This window comes from Macaca fascicularis, chromosome 11 (assembly GCF_037993035.2).
Source record: "Macaca fascicularis isolate 582-1 chromosome 11, T2T-MFA8v1.1".
Lineage (NCBI taxonomy): Eukaryota > Metazoa > Chordata > Mammalia > Primates > Cercopithecidae > Macaca > Macaca fascicularis.
The window spans coordinates 122,492,350-122,508,874 of NC_088385.1; the positions used below are offsets into that span (position 1 = coordinate 122,492,350).

The window sequence follows — 16,525 nt, forward strand, 5'->3', positions numbered from 1 at the left end:
CTGTAGCTCTGTGTTACCTAGCCAGAAAGACATAAAAGAGAAGAAAGACAAACAGACAGAGGATAATGCCCTCCCCTGAAAGCTCCAGCCCCAGAAAATGAAACCCAGCCAGAGTCCTCAAAGATCACGAATCAGATCCAAGTTATGGCTGGTAATAGAGGCTGTGTTTCTTGCCCTTATATCTGATGAAGAGCATTGTGGTGGGGTGGGGAGGAGCCTCAAACTACACTTAGAAGGCTCTAATTGGCCTAATTACCTAAAGACTCATCCTGTGATAATTCCAGGCTGGCTTTACAAAGCCCCTGAGGATGTAGGTAGCTTTGTACAGCTATCTACCTCCAGTACAGATTCTTGAGTCCAACCCAGAAGACTATGAGCAGAAGGTCCAGAGTGGGCCCTGGGAATCTGCATTTAACAGGTTGGATGCATAGTCAGGTGCAGGAGGCTCTTGTGATTGGTGATTTGTTTATCCAATTGTTTAGTTGATCTTCTGATGACTCATCCGTTTATCAGTCTGTTCCCTTTTACGTTTTCCTCCTAGGTCTTGCCACTGGCCCTTTCCTTAATAACATCCGCTTCTTCTTGGGTCCAATGCCATGGCCTCCTCTTAAGAAATCTTTCCCTTCCTATCTACTTGACATTCAAAGCCACCATCTTGGTGAAAGTGGATTTTAGTAGGGAATACCATTTCTGGCTATGTTTCTTTGAGATGGTCTTGCGACTTGGGAAATGTGTGTCCATCTGACGACTGAGTATGTTGGAAAAGTCTGGTAAGAATTTATCATGGAAATATGTGCATAATAAAAGCTCAAATGTAAGTTTAAGGATCAAAGAACAACAGACCAAATGTGTAAATTCACACACGCACACACGTGCACACACACAGAGAAAATACAACCAAAATATGGAACATTCTGTGCATGCACATGGAACCCACATGGACCACGGAAAAGTCAATACACACATTGACCTACATTTCTCTAGGCAGGCTGCAACCCCCACAGAGGCATCTAGTTTCCTTCCTCGGGGTAAGACAATAGAACATCAGCATACAAAGCCCACCAGCATAATTCACTGTAACCCCCATTCTTTGCTCACACTCAACCTTAATCCATCAGCCTATCCCTGACCTTTTACTCTAAATTCCTTCTTGAACTACTCTATCCTTGACCACCTCTCCAGCCATCCTTAATCCTCCTCCATGGTGCAGGAGGATTATTAAGTAAATCTCAGGGATGACATGACCACATCTTTCAAGTAAAGTCACCTTCAAAGGCTTTCTATAGAAAACATTATGACGAGAGAGACAGAGAGAGATTAACTGATGAACTATCTATCTATCTATCTATCTATCTATCTATCTATCTATCTGTCTATCTCTATCTATCTATATCACAGAAACTGCAACCCATCTCAGGAATATCAATGAAAGTAAAATATCCTAGGCTTTTCTGTTTAATATCTACCTCCAAAATGCTCAGTCATGTCAGAGATAAGGAGAGATGTCATCTGCAGTCTATGATGGAAGCATGGAGGTACACAAGTACATGCTTTAAATTGGAAAGTAATGTAGAGAGGGGAAGGAGTAAAGCAGTGCATACATGTGTGTCCCACATGTGCCAGCCCCCTAAGCTGTCAGCAGAGCTCTAGCTCCAGGTGCCGAGAGGAGACTGCGCTGTCTCAGCTACTGTGTGCTCATCTGCATGTGTTCTCTTGCAAAGAGACATACTGGAGATGCTCCTTCAACAACGTGCACTGAGATGTGTTTCTGCCCAGGGGTCAGGCATAGCAGCGCCCCCATAGATTTCCAGACCCATGAAATGCTAAAATGAAAAGCACCAGAGTGTCCCAAAGTATATCCTAGGGATTATCAGCTGCATTCCATGTAAAATCATATAAAAGAGGGAAACAGAGAGATGGAAAACTCTGCCTCAAATAAAGTGAAACTTGTTTCTTTCTTACAGGACTTTTCAGAAGCTTCAGTGTCTAAAGTTCATTGTGAATTCTGAAAGGGAGATAGAACGGTCAATGTTTCCCAAGCTGGCTTGAGCACAGAATCTATTTCTAAGATTCCACTTTCAGGACAACTGTCTCGAAAAACATTTTGAGACAAAATGCAAATTCAATCTAACTCTTTTCACCCACTCGACAGGTGGAAAAACTAAGGTCCAAGAGCAAACAGATTCGTTGTAAATGGCACACTGGTTAATGGAAGCCCAGGTCTCCTGACTTCTGGTCTAGGATCACATCTTCACCTATCTCTCATGACATATGAGATTCTGGGTGAGGAATTTAAGTCACTCATTCACTCAATGAGTGTTTCTTAGGCACCAGTTCTGTGCCAATTTCTTGGCTGGATTCTGGAAGCACAAAAACAAAAAAAAAGGCATGATTCCTGCCTTCAAGAAGATTATAATTTACTGGAACTGGAACACATAAGAATGCAGTCAATTATGGCACAAGAAGTCCCCACTTAGTTTCAATATGCACAGTTCCATATGCACAGTTCCAGTATGCATAGATTCTACTTATTGCGAATTTTAAATAACATCAGTTCCCCAATGACATGGTTCAAATTTAAGTTACTGCAGTCTATTAATTGTGTGATTGTATAAAATACAACCTTTGCTGCCTTTCAGTCACAGCAGAAATAACAGATGTGTATCGTGAGCAGTGACTGATCATGCCACTCTGTTCCAAGTCTGCAGGCAGCTGGTCACTGTGGGTCTGTTATTCAGGTCAGACATGGACAGCAAAACATGTCACTGTATTGCTTCCTTGTCCCTTAGGGATCAACCTGCATGTCATTTTATACAACTGGATCATCAAAAGAAGGACTTGACCAACAAAGATGAAAGTGCAGCAAGAAAGCTGATAATGCTGGAAGTTAAATTTACATAAAATGTAAACAGAGTTACAGAAAACATATAGCTGACTGTGGAAATGTGGACACTGCCATCATGTGAGGGACCTGGGATAGAACTTGGTGGAACTTGGTCAAGGTGAACTTATTGACATAAATGAGGAAAGTGATGAAAAAGCTGAAAGTGTCCTAGAAAAGGTAGTATCAGTAAGAAATTTCACATTAAAGGAACTCTTGTAGATATTCCACCGCATTGAAAAGGCAAAGAATAAAACGCTGGAAGTGAATTCAAACCTTGAAAGGAGTCTGACTTGTCAAGGTGTTGAAGAGACATTCACTTCCCTTACAGATCAAGTGAAGGCAAGCGTTGTTCAAACCACTAGATAAGATCGGTGGCTCAAGCCTGTAATCCCAGCACTTTGGGAGGCCGAGGCGGGCGGATCACAAGGTCAGGAGATCGAGACCACAGTGAAACCCCGTCTCTACTAAAAATACAAAAAATTAGCCGGGCGCGGTGGCGGGCGCCTGTAGTCCCAGCTACTCAGGAGGCTGAGGCAGGAGAATGGCGGGAACCTGGGAGGCGGAGCTTGCAGTGAGCCGAGATCGCGCCACTGCACTCCAGCCTGGGCAACAGCGTGAGACTCCGTCTCAAAAAAAAAAAAAAAAAAGATTTTAACAAAGAAATAAAATGTAGTTCTCAACATATTTTATGTTTTGAAGTACAGTGTACAAAATAAGAGTTGTAATTGTTTGCATTTTTCTATACACTTATATTCAACAGTAAAAGGATTTTTACTGTTTGGAGAAAAAAAAAATCAAAGGTCACGGCACAATTGTAATTTTTCCTATTGCTTCAGATTGCTTTGCATGGTTTCAGCCCTCATGTGTCCGCACTTTTGTGCAAAGAGATGGCACCTGTATGTAAACACACTCTGGGCCTCAATTTCTCTGCTTTAAGAGAAAATCCATTAGCGTACCAATAGAAAGGCAGAGGCACACCCAAATGAAGATGATTCCAGACAGGTTTAGTTTTGAAGGTTCTATACTTAAAAGCAGAACGATGTAGGTGGAAGGCAAGCACAAAGTGTAGTACAGAAACCTGGGGCTAGCAGCGGCTGACCTGTTACCATCCCTGGGCCCCCAAGGACAATGGAAGGAAGCTAACCAGAACCCGGAGAAGAAAGTGATGTTGAGCAGTGTGCCTCTGTTTGAGGAAGAGGGCCAGCCTGAGAGACTCTCCAGGAACGGGGGCAGGGGACTCAATACCCCACCCTCACTCTCCTCCTCCTTCCCTATTCCCATTGGCTGAACTCACTGTATTAGCCTGTTCTCATCCTGCTGATAAAGACATACTCGAGACCAGGTAATTTATAAAGAAAAAAGAGATTTAATGGACTCACAGTTCCACATGGCTGAGGAGGCCTCATAATCATGGTGGAAGGCAAAAGGCACATCTTACATGGTGGCAGACAAGAGAGAATGAGAACCAAGCAAAAGAGGTTTCCCCTTATAAAATCATCAGATCTCGTGAGACTTATTTACTATTATGAGAATAGTATGGGGGAAACTGTCCCCATGATTCAATTATTTCCCACCAAGTCCCTCCTACAACATGTGGGAATGATGGGAGCTACAATTCAAGATGAGATTTGAGTAGGGACACAGCCAAACCATAGCACTCACTTGGAAGCCAGAAGGCTTTGTTGACTGTATATAGTCAGCAAGTGGCAGCCCCTGGGACACAGAATAGGGTACAGAAGGGTAATAAAAGATTAGAAGGGCCAAAAGGAAGAGATCTCAAATAGGGCCCACTTTAAAGAAAATTATTTTATATAATAGGTAGCCAAAACCTCCCAAACTAGCTTAAACTCCAAAGGGGAATTAGGAGAAGGAAAGACAGCTGTCTGGCAGAAGCCAGTGCAGGAAGGACAGCTTGGCTCTAGGAGGAACTAGAAAGGCATCATGAGACCAGACAACCTCTCTCCAAGCTTCTGTCTCTATGACCACCTGGTCTTTGCTTCCTTTTGTCTCTCCATGGCCAAGAGGCTTTCTCTGTCCCCCGACATCATAACAGAAATTAGCATCTGATACCATGCAACCACCAACAGAGACTAGCTAATGTCTCTTTGTCCTGTGAGAAAGAACTTGATTGGCCCAACTTGGTTCTAAAGCTGATGCCTGATCCCGTCAGCTGCAACCAAGGAAGATCACATGATACTAGCATGGCTGCTAAGGCTCATTCTGGTGGATTCTCAGAAATGAAGATTTATGGAATGGGCAGCAACCCAAAAGGTGCTCATAACTGCACTTGTTCTATTTTTACTCAATAAACTCTTATATATACAGTATTTTTTAATGTGCCAGGCACCATTATAAGTCTTTCCTTCATTTACAACAACCCTATAAGACGCAGCCTATTATTGGCTCCTTCTACAGGTGAGGAAATTGAGGCATAAAGATAGTAACTAATTTTCCAAGGTCACATAGCTGGCAAGTGGCAAAGCTGGGATTTGAACCCACACAGTGTGATCCCAGGATTCATGCTTTTAACTAGTATGTTCTATTATCTCTGAATTTTAAGTAGAGGGAAACAATGGTCTCTATCCATTTGCTTCTCAAAACTTTTCAAGACTTAAGATAAATGGGTACTCAGTAACCCTAAAAAGTTGTATGTTGAACTAACGGAGTAAGCTATGAGCCTACAATGGCGAAGGAATTGATCCTCCCAATCCACCCCATCTCTTCCCAAAACCCTGACTTCTGTTTGCATGTTCAGAGAACAGAAATGAAAGTGAGACCGAGAGAAATAGAATTCTCACTCTACTCACCATCTGAAAATAATCAGCTATCATATAATTCAGAAAACAAAGCATCACAGCAAACTACAAAGAGAATACAATGCCCAAGAGCCGTAGAGTTTTATCTTCCTCTTCCAATAGGTGGCATGACAGCAGATCTACGCTGGATCTTGGCACCTTTCCCACATGTTTCTGTTCAAGGGCCCTGCATCTACTCTGGGCAATTTGGGCCTGTCCTCTTTGAGGCAAACCAGTCTTCTCTGGGAAGGCTTCATTAAGTCCCATTGCTGCAATTAGGTAGCAGATGCTGGTGACTCTCAAATCTCCCTGCTGTTCTGAAGACTAAGGAGCCAGCTGCCCCCTGACCATCTCCACTCGGAGGTGCCACACAGGCCCTTCAAATGTAACATGTCCCAAACCAACTCCATAATCTTCTTTCCCAGACTCACCTTTCTCTATTGGTCTCCACCTCAAGGAATATCCATCATGTATCCAACCACCAAGTCTGAATTGTAGGAATCATTCTTGACCTCTTCTTCTCCCTAACTTATGTTTCTCACATCTATTTAGTAAGTCCTGCTTATTTGACTTCCTGAATATCCCTGAAACCCTTCCACTTCTTTTTGTCCTCTCCACCACTTTCCCACTTGAGGCCAACATCTTGGTTGCTTGGATGACAGCAGTAGTCTTCTAGCAACAACCATTGCTTCTCTTCAATCCATTTCACAAGCTGCAATCAGAGTGACCATGCTGAAGTGAAAATCTGATTATATCTCAGCTTTTCTTAACTCTCTTCACAGTTTCTCTATTATTGTTGGATCAAATCCTAAATCCTTAAAAGGGCTTATTTGCCTGCACAATCTGGTGTACAGTCACCTCTCCAGTCTTCTCTCATACTACTCTTCCTTTCACACAGTGTACTCCATGTAGACTAAACTCTCAATCATTGGACACGCCTCTGGTAGGCAGCCCCGAAAATAGCACCAATGATCCTTCCTCCTGGACTCACACATGTGACTGTGGACTCAATTCCCTTTGAGTGTGGACTGGACTTAGTGACTCACTTCTTTTTTATTCTTTAAGTTTTAAAAAGTATAATTTCAACTTTTATTTTACATTCAATGGATACGTGTGTAGGTTTGCTGCATGGGTATATTGTGTGATGCTGAGGTTTGAGTTATGACTGATCCCGTTACCCAGGTACTGAACATAGTAGTCACTAGTTAGTTTTTCAACCCCTTCCCTTCCTCCCACCTCTAGTAGTCCCCAGTGTTTATTGTTGCCATCTTTATGTCCGTGAGTACCAGTGTTTGGCTACCACTTATAAGTAGTGACTCACTTCTAATGAACAAAATATGGCAAAAGTGATGGGATGTCATTCCAAGATGAAGTTACAGAAAGACTCTGAAATTTATTACATACTCATATTCTCTCTCTCTCTCTCTCTCTCTCTCTCTCTCTCTCTCTCTCCTGCAATGAAAGCAAGCTGCCATGTTGCTAGTAGTTCTTATGAAGATGCCCAAGTGACAAGAAATTGATATCTCCAGCCAACAGTCAGTGAAGGCCTCATGCAAAGAGACATCAGATTCCAAACCCATAATACTGATATAATAAATGTTTGTTATTTTGCTCTATTACATTTTGAAGTGTGGCATTTTTATGCAACTTTGTGTGGCTAATAAAACTCCACAGACTCTCTTGTTTCTGAGCTACTGGCCACACTCTTCCCACCTCCTAGATTGCTCTTCCCGCTCCTCCAATTCCAACCCATTTCCCCTAACTCCAATTCATTCTCAGATCTCAGGTTAGATGACACCTGGTCCAGGAAACCTACCCTGACTTTCCTCATCATAGTGTGGATTATAGCAGCCAGCAAGCTCTATAAGGGCAGGAACCATGGCTATCATGATTCATCTTGGATCCCCTGTATTCACAAAAACACATAGATGTGTGATGAATCCTTCCCAAATGAATGAAGGCCATAGAAAAGCTTTTCCTCTCCGTGCTGAGCTGAATTGTTTCCTTGTGCCAAGTAAATGACTCAATATCATGTGGACACTGACTGTGTCCTGAGTTTCTAGAAGTCGTGTTTTTAATGTATGCAGTTGTAATACTGACCCCAAATCTAATATTTACACTGACTTTAAACAGCTCTTCTCCTTCATTCTTTTTCACTTTCACAATAACCACGGGAGGCATGATGATCCCCATTTTATGCATAGGAAAAGTTAAAAAGGACTTCAGCAAGTTTCATTGACAACCAAGTGTGAATCCCAGATCTCAGAACTGGTCTCCAAACTCAGCACAGAACTGCCTTCAGGAGAAGGATACCAGATGAACATACACCCTAATTACCAAATAATTTTTTCTAAAAATAAATGCAGATTGCCTCCACATATATGACTGATGGCCATACTTCATCACCCAGGCATGTTGGTAAGCAAATAAACTACAATATGAAATTTCTAATCTCTAAGGGGGTCAGACAGCAGAATCAAGGAAATAAAGTAAAACATAATTAAATCAGATCCGGAAAAAGGGAAGTTATGAAAAAAATCAGTAAAAAGTAAAGCATTTGAAAAGAAATTAATTGTGATGTTTTCAGATACGTAGTGGTAAGCTTATAAATGGTTAGGAACAAACTAAAGTTTAATAAGCAAGATAGATTTTTTTTTTCTTTTGACACAGAGTTTCATCCAGACTGGAGTGCAGTGGAGTCATCTCAGCTCACTGCAACCTCCACCTCCCAAGGTTCAAGCAATTCTCCTGCCTCAGCCTCCTGAGTAGCTGGGATTACAGGCATGTGCCACCACGCCCAGCTAATTTTTGTATTTTTAGCAGAGATGGGGCTTCACCATGTAAAGGACCATTCGCACTTAGGCTGCTTTGCAGATCAGTGTATCAACGATGACGTTCCAGGCTGGACTTTATGTCTCTGAGTAGTTTGCACGACACTTGGTTTGATTTTATTTTTATTTTATAAAAACCCTACTCACTTCCTACGAGTAAAAATTTTAAATCACAGTTTTGAATTAAACGCAGTTCAATTGAAAAATCAGAATAACACCAGTTTCAGAGTCTATACGGTTGGGTAAATACCTTGTAAACAATGACTGTTGCTTCGTTAGCACTTAAATGCCTGTGAGTAGCTCACACACATTTGCCTTATGCTGAATGCCATTCAGTTGTTGAAAAGGTTCCAGAATCTATGCCAAAAACTGGAAAAGTGAGCCACAGGGTGCAGCAGATATGCAAGTGAGCTTGTGTGGCTGTCACTATATTTTAAAGATTAGTTATCAGTACTTATTTAGTTTTATTTTATTATTTTTATTTTTTTAACTAGAGTTTCACTCTGTCACCTAGGCTGGAGTGCAGTGGTGCGATCAGCTCACTGCAACCTCTGCCTCACAGGTTAAAGCAATTCTCCTGCCTCAGCCTCCCCAAGTATCTGGGATTATAGATGCTCACCACAACGCCCAGCTAATTTTTGTATTTTTCGTAGAGACGAGGTTTTGCCATGTTGGCCAGGCTGGTCTCGATCTCCTGACCTCCAGTGATCTGCCCGCTTTGGCCTCCCAAAATGCTGGGATTACAAGTGTGAACCACTCCGCCTGGTCGGTTATCAGTATTTAGATATTAAAGAAGGTTCATTAAAATCCAGCTTTACAGCATCTAAAGCCACATCCTCTTATGTCAAACACTGGCCAGAGCTCAGTAAGGACTTGCCCTCCACCCAGGGCACGTGGCCTCTGCTTCTCCAGGATTCATTGCTCCTGGTTTCTTCTGTGCCCATCCTGTACCAGGCATTTACAGTATCTGCCTGGCTCCCATGGGCATGGGGTTGAGATTCACTGAAAACAATGACTACCATTTTCTTAAAATCCTATTGGTTGAAACAGAGATTTATTTTCTCAAGTGACCTACAGGAAAAGTGAATTTTTTTGTTTGTTTTTTGTTTGTTTGTTTGTTTGCTTGTTTTTTAATACAAAATGATACCTGGGTTGGCCAGGTGTGGTGGCTCATGCCTGTAATCCCAGCACTTTGGGAGGCCGAGGCAGGTGGATCACTTGAGGTCAGGAGTTCAAGACCAGCCTGGCCAACATGATGAAACCCCACCTCTACTAAAAATACAAAAATTAGGTGGGTGTGATGGCAGGTGCCTATAATCCCAGCTACTTGGAGGCTGAGGCAGGAGAATCGCTTGAACCCAGGAGGCAGAGGCTGCAGTGAGTGGAGGCTATGCCTCTGCACTCCAGCCTGGGTGACAAGAGCAAGACTCCATCTCAAAAAAAAAAAAAAAAGTGACACCTGGAACCCATCAACTGCCTTTTCTTTTGCTCTCTCCCTTCTCCCCAGGCCCCCAACCTCTCCATCATGCATCTCCACTTCTCTTTGTGTCTCTTGGCTACTTTTTCTCCTCTTCTGAGGTCAATTTCTCCATAACATCAGTTGTCAGTGGCCCAAAATGGCCACTTTGATCTAGCATCTATTTCCTGGTCTTTCAAGTTAGCTTTCACAGCTCCCCTGGCACAGCGTCTCCTTGTCCCAAATCCAATTTGATGAAACAGGAAATGGACTGGTATCGTCATCTATTCAACTCAGGCCAATCAATTTCTGGTCACAGTAGCTGGTCACTCAATGAATCAAGGTACCTGGGACCCTGTCCTAATAACAAGATAATATTTTATGGCACAAAATACGGTCGCTCAAGGCACCAGGGATTCTAGGCAAGACACACTTCCTTCAAGGGTAGGCAGGACCTGACCACCTCCCAAAGCCCTCACCCCTGCACCAATACAGCCACCAGCTTCCAAAACAAGGTCCCCAGTGATTTGTCTCTCTGCTCCCAGGAGGTGTGGCCGGACCAGGACCTGGCTTCCAGAGAGCAGAGTCACGGACAAAGGAGTCATACACTTTACTTGGCCACTGAGTCCTCTGCCACATGCACAAATGAAAGCAGTTAGTTTCTGTAATGAATTTGTAACGCTCCTTTGCTTGTTTCCTCTCAGTGCCTGATGGCCTTTCAAAACAGTGTGAATCCACTGAGAACCATAATTGTGCTGCTTGTTAGCCAATCTAGGGATTCATGCCCACTGCATCCCCCGACCCGGACAAGCCGCTGTGCCTTCTCTGAAGTGGCCATAACAAATTTGCTTTATTGGCCTGAATTTGGGAACTCATGTTATTTGCCTTTGAGATAGAACAAAAAGACTCTCTATCTTCTCTGGCTCCTCCCACCATTGAGATGGCCAAGAGCAGAGCATGTTTTCCAGGTTTCAGTTCACCCTGCAGAAACAAGGAGATTCTAGCAGTGTGAGAGGCAGACAGGTCTAGTGGTTAAGTACACAGGACCCGCCTCTTATCCCAGCTCTGTCACATTCATGCTGTGTGGCTTTGGGCAAGTCATTTCACCTCTCTGAACTCCACTTTCTCCATTGATTCAACAGGGAGAATAATACCTCCTTGGTTTGTTGAGAGGATAAAGTGAGAAATATAACATTTCCCATCCCTGGCCAGAGCTAGGAATGTATCAGTTGACCCAATCTGAGTGAGGGCCTCAAAGGGTGAATGGAAATTTTCTAGGACAGAGAAAAGAGGATAGGTGTTTCTAGTGGAGAGGATAGAAGGAGAAAAATCACAGAGGCAAATGTACCTGGTATCACAAAGAAACGGTGATGGGTCTGGCATCTTTAAGGCTGCAATTTGTTATCCTTTTTGGGGGAAGCTTAGAGATGGACCTTTGGAAAATCAGATAAAGCTGTCAGGACCTCCCAGAGGTAGACCCACAAGGTTTAGGTGTAGACTTTTAAGAAAAGTTGTCAAAGAAAAAATACAAGTGATTCAAACACCTGCATGTTTGGGAGCAAGGGAGACAATGAAAAAATACAGTGTTTCAGAGAACCTATGTGTAATACTTCTTCCAAAAATGTAATAATTTGGGGGATTCTTTAAGTTTTTTCCTCTAAATTCTTTAAATTTTACTAGGTGCAATGAAATGCAACCATGGGTGAGATTTTTCAGACGAAAAACATACCATTGTTTCAAGTAGATAAGGAAAGCCATTTGGGCTGACCTACCCTTGTTGAAATATAGGACTCACAGTGGCCTGGTCACGCTGCCTCTTTGTCCTGTTTGTCCCCTCTCATTTCCTTTGCAGAATTCATAGCTGCCCGTAGGTACTCCGCCTAGATAGGAAAAAAGATCACCGTCCACCATTGGTTTAAGAACAAAACTGCAGCCTTTGTTGTGTTGACCAAGTAAGGACCACCAATCCTACTGACCACTTCCATGCTTCTCTGAGTTGAACAGAATACATTTGACCAATAAGGCGAGTTACGAGTTCCACACTGAACGGCTGAAACTGGAAGCAACATGAAGCTGGAAGGTGAGAAGGTAGTTCATGTGCTAATGGCAATTAATTTACGTATATATTTGTACTAATAATGTCAAATTAGACTGTGGTGGGCTAGCACGGAGTCACAACTAGCATTCAGATTGGTTACATCCATGTGCACTGATTATATTTCAAGATTCAAGCAATGATCAGCAAATAAACTTTTCTACAATTTCTTGTATGCAAGCAGGACTTGAGATCTGGAAATAAAATGACAGGTTTTTACTTCATTTAAAAAAAATATTTTTCCCCTCCAAGGGCTTTGCCTTGCCCAGGAGCGTCCCAGGTTGATGTTTTGAAGCCAAGGGCTGTAACATGAGGTGGGAAGGATGGGCTAGAACCATTTGCTGAGGACTTAGGCTGCATGGTGAAGGTGCAAGACCATGGGAGGTTTATATGGCGACAGGAGCCAGTTGTTGGGCCAGAATCTCTCTCCCTCTTTCTCTCTCTCTCTCTTTCTCAACCTATTTCTGTGGGCCTGAATGAAACCCGGAGTCCTTGATTGAACTTTATGGCTGATTATTTAAAAATACAATTTTATGTTCTTAAAATATTCCAACAATGAGGAACACTAAAACCTAGAAACCTACAAGCATCATAGCCCTCTTTTAGTGAGTGTTCATTATTTCAGTATGTGTATTAATTTCTTGTGGCTGCCATAACAAAGTACCACAACCTGGGTGGCTTAAAACAACAGCTATTTATTCTCTCACAGTTTTGGTGACCAGAAGTCCAAAATCAAGGTAATGTCAGGAACAGTTCCTTCCAGAGGCTTAGAGGAAGAATCTGTTCCATGCCTCTCTCCCAGTTTCTGTGGCTCCCAGCAATCCTTGACATTCTTGGACTTGTAGATGCATCACTCTGTCTTTACATTACTTTATATTCTTTCTTAGTTTTTCCTCTCTTTCTCTCTCTTTTCTTTTCTTTTCTTTCTTAGACAGAGTCTCACTCTGTCGCCCAGGTTGGAGTGCAGTGGCACAATCCCAGCTCATTGCAACTTCTGCCTCCTGGGTTCAAGCTATTCTTCTGCCTCAGCCTCCCAAGTAGCTGGGATTACAGACCTGCACCACCATGCCTGGCTAATTTTTGTATTTTTAGTAGAGAGGGGGTTTAACCATGTTGGCCAGGCTGGTCTTGAACTCCTGACCTCAGGTGATCCACCCACCTTGGCCTCCCAAAGTGCTGGGATTACAGGCGTGAGCCACCATGCCCAGTCTGTCACTTTATTTTCTAGATTATCTCCCTGTGTCCAAATCTCCCTCCCCTTTCTCATAAAAACACTAGTCAATGGATTTAGGGCCTACTCTAAATGGATGATTTCATCTCAAGATCCATTTGCAAAAATCTCATTCCCAAATAAGGTCACCTGAAGTTCTTGAATGTGAATTTTGGCAGGTGGGAGGACACAATTTAACCCATTATAGTATCCTTTCAGAAATTACATTATATAGACCTGCCTTTGTAGATTTAAAAAAAGAAAGAACGAAATTACATTATAGACAGAACGTTCTATTCCTCATATTTAGTTCTTTACAAAAAAGATTATATTACCCATCATGTCAAAGTCACACAGCTAGGAAGTGATAGAATCCAGACTGAAACTTGTGCTTAGGGACCTGCATTCTTAGCGGCTATGTTCCCCTGTCATTGTGGGCCATGAGAGGTTCTCTTCCTCCCTTTTTTGCTGGCCTCGTAGGTCGTGTCCAGTTTGGGCTCGAACATACAATGCTTTATGAATATCCCATACATATAACTTTGTGGCCGGGCGCGGTGGCTCACGCCTGTAATCCCAGCACTTTGGGAGGCTGAGGCGGGCGGATCACAAGGTCAGGAGATCGAGACCACGGTGAAACCCCGTCTCTACTAAAAATACAAAAAATTAGCCGGGCGCGGTGGCGGGCACCTGTAGTCCCAGCTACTCAGGAGGCTGAGGCAGGAGAATGGCGGGAACCCGGGAGGCGGAGCTTGCAGTGAGCCGAGATCGCACCACTGCACTCCAGCCTGGGCGACAGAGCGAGACTCCGTCTCAAAAAAAAAAAAAAAAAAAACTTTGTCCTGGTGTGTATTTTTGTTACATAAATTCCTAGTGGTGCAATTGCTGGGTCAAAGGGTTTCACTCCTTAATGCCAGGTTCTGCAGGGCTAATTAAAACCCTATTGGTTGATCGGGGGACCACCCCCCAGCCCCATCAGTCACCCCATCCTCAGCCTTCTTTTCCACAGAAGGAGGCAAAAGGGACTGATTTCTCACTTCCTGCAGCTGACAGAAGGTAGTCAGTGTTTATGCCACAGACTGGGCTCGGGCAGAGGTCTTGTTTCCAGGAGAGAACAGGTTTCAGATTTGGACAGTCTCAACTCAAATCTTAGCTATACCTCTCACTAGCTGTGTGACCCTGGGTGAGTCACGCAACATCTCTGAGCTTTTATATCATTATATACGACTGGGGCGTTGGCTCACGCTTGTAATCCCATAATCCCAGAACTTTGGGAGGCCGAAGTGGGCAGATTACTTGAGGTCAGGAGTTCAGGACCAGCCTGGCCAACATAGTGAAATCCCAGCTTTACCAAAAATACAAAAATTAGCCAGGTGTGGCAGCGCACACCTGTAATCCTAGCTACTCAGGAGACTGAGGCCCAAGAATTACTTGAACCTGGGAGGGGGAGGTTGTAGTGAGCCGAGATCTGCACTCTAGCCTGGGTGACAGAGTGAAGCTCGATCAAAACAAAAACAAAAACAAAAAATAAAAAACAAAAACCAAACAAGCAAAACAAAACAAAAAACCCAGAAAAAAAAAGAAAGAAAGGAGGTCAAAATGTGTACCTACAGAATTGTCAGGACACTTGGAAAGAATGGATATAAAGTCCACAATACAGTGCCTAACACTCAGGCTACTGTTTTTTCTCTGCTCTTATATTTACTTGAGCGTAATACACTTTTTCCCCAGGCCTTCCGCCCCTTCCTCTAACATTTGATGGAGAATGCTGAACCAGGAGCATGGGAGGAGACATGCCGGGCTCTAGAACTGCCTTCCATGTGAACGCCTTTGGGTCCATTCAAACCCTCCAAACTCTCTCCACTTGAGATTCAACAGCTGAGGAGGTCAACTCACTGACAATGAAGGGCAAAGAGCACATTTATCTGACTTAGCCTCTACATAGCTGTCAGGAAGCTAAAGGGTCCTCTCTCTCCCAGAGCTGGAATATTATGTTATCATTATCATTATCATCATCATTTTGACAGTGGTGATGGCATCAGGGAGCCATTCTCACACACAAGCAGATAAAGGCATCATGGACCCAGTCTTGTAACTCCAGAGGAGCACTGTCCCCTCTGAGATTCCACTATTGGACCGGAGCCTGCAGTAGAAACACATGTCTAATATTTACTTCATAGCACACAGGCTGCTTATTAAGCATCTGCTATATGCCAGGCCTCATGCAAGATGCTGGACACTCAGCGAGCAAAACAAAGACCCTTCCCTGGCAGCGCTTAGGCCAGGAGAGACAGACACGAGTAAGGGTTTGGTTTGGTTTTTCAGCACATGAACACAAAATGTGATTTCTGCTATAAAGAGAACAGTGTGTTGTGTTGAATAACAAGGGAAGGAGAATAGCAAGGGATAAGATCTGGGGATGCCCAGTGGATTGGAGGAGGCCTTAGAAAGCTGTGTGATGTTGGGCTAAGTCCTCACGTCTCTGAGTCTGTTCCCTACTATTTATTTACTTATTTATTATAGAGACCGGATCTCCCTCTGTTACCAAGCTGGAGTGCAGTACAGTGGCATGATCACAGCTCACTGCAGCCTCAAACTCCCGGGCTCAAGCGATCCTTCCACCTCCACCTCCTAAGTAACTGGGATTACAGGGACTACCCTGTCTTTACAAAAAACTGAAAATATGAGCCATCACATCTGGCTAATTTTTTAAGTTTTTTTCGTAAAGACAGGGTCTCCCTTTGTGGCCCAGACTGGTCTCAAACTTCTGACTTCGAGTGATTCTCCTACCTCGGGTCTCCCAAAGTACTGGAATTACTGGTGTAAGCCACTGCTCCCGGCAGCCCGCAATTTAAATGAGAGGATACATTACTTGTTCCTGAGTTGCTGGGGTGGGAAATGACATCTCTTTTTTTTTTTTTTTTTTTTTTTTGAGACGGAGTCTTGCTCTGTCACCCAGGCTGGAGTGCAGTGGCCGGATCTCAGCTCACTGCAAGCTCCGCCTCCCGGGTTTACGCCGTTCTCCTGCCTCAGCCTCCCGAGTAGCTGGGACTACAGGCGCCCGCCACCTCGCCCGGCTAGTTTTTTTGTATTTTTTAGTAGAGACGGGGTTTCACCGTGTTAGCCGGGATCGTCTCTCAATCTCCTGGCCTCGTGATCCGCCCGTCTCGGCCTCCCAAAGTGCTGGGATTACAGGCTTGAGCCACCGCGCCCGGCCGGAAATGACATCTCTTATGCAATGGCACCAGCACAGAGCC

General features: G+C 43.7%; 1 long non-coding RNA gene across 1 annotated transcript in view; it reads right to left on the reverse strand.

Annotated features, from left to right (window-relative positions):
- The window catches only part of LOC135966122 (uncharacterized), a 147,978-nt gene extending 136,128 nt beyond the window's left edge, over positions 1–11,850 (reverse strand). Inside the window, exon 1 of the long non-coding RNA XR_010579226.2 lies at positions 11,739–11,850. This is a non-coding gene — a long non-coding RNA (uncharacterized lncRNA). The remainder of the gene's footprint in view (positions 1–11,738) is intronic.
- Positions 11,851–16,525: the final 4,675 nt, after the last annotated feature.